Source organism: Camelus dromedarius, chromosome 23 (assembly GCF_036321535.1).
Source record: "Camelus dromedarius isolate mCamDro1 chromosome 23, mCamDro1.pat, whole genome shotgun sequence".
Taxonomy (NCBI): Eukaryota; Metazoa; Chordata; class Mammalia; order Artiodactyla; family Camelidae; genus Camelus; species Camelus dromedarius.
In genome coordinates, this window is record NC_087458.1 from 26,767,890 (window position 1) to 26,768,931 (window position 1,042).

The following is a 1,042-nucleotide window of genomic DNA, read 5'->3' on the forward strand; positions in this document are numbered from 1 at the left end:
TTAGGACTCTCCAGAATCAATTTCCGGCAACTTATTTTCCGTCCCAGGACTGCTCTGGTTGTCTCCTTCCCTTGGTTCCATTGGACACAAAAGTTAAGAAAAGAGCCACCAGTATATGTGATCTGTTGATCCTTTCCAGGTAATCCAGTGCCAATGGATGGAGCTTGGGAAGTAAGGCTGGGAGTCAGGGAACTCCTTCCAACCCCAAATGTCACCCAGCTAACCCATCAGTTTATCAGCATTGAGACTTGAAATGATACTGTCTTGTCAAATCTGGATTCAGCCATTTTCATTCTAGCTGAAGTGAGTGTCCCAGTCCTGCAGCAGGAAACTGCGGCTCTGGAGAGGATACGGGATTCAGACTCAGGAAGTAAGTTTTGAATGTCTGCTATTTCTCTGTGTGTGTGTGTGTGTGTGTGTGTGTGTGTGTGTGTGTGTGTGTGTCATTTACATTCCAGTTTGCATCGTAGGGATGCGGGCAGCAGGGCTCAGTGGTGCTGAGTAACTCACTCACCTGCAGCCAGTGTGTGGGAGGGTAGGACCCTAGCCTAGGTTTTATAGCTGCATGTCCAAGCCCAGGGTTCTTTCCTTTCGCCCACAGGTGCCATTCCAGGGGCAACGCCTGGCCCCTCCTCCTGCATCCTCCTAGAATATTGCTGATCACATCAGCCCTCTCCTCCCCAAACACCAACCTCCTGGCCACTCGTCCATGTCGCTCACAGGAGCTGCCCAGCTCAGGAGCAGCGTCTTCTTGGTTTCACCCACTGACAGAATGCAGGGCATGTAGGAAAGCAGCTGTTTATGGGGGACACTTAGTCTCAGAGCCTTTTCATACATACTGTCCCCGTGACCTGTGACATAGGAGAGAGAAGCTTCATTTGCTCCTGGGAGGGAGAGGAGAGTGGGCGGGAGGGAGGAAGGAAGCAGAAGAACATTAGCCAGTGATTTAGGATCCAGCCCTGAAGGGTCAAAGCCCCAAGAATCCTGATTTACAAGGGGCAAGATAAGAGCTCTGGTTGGCTGGGAGAATAGAGAGGTTAAC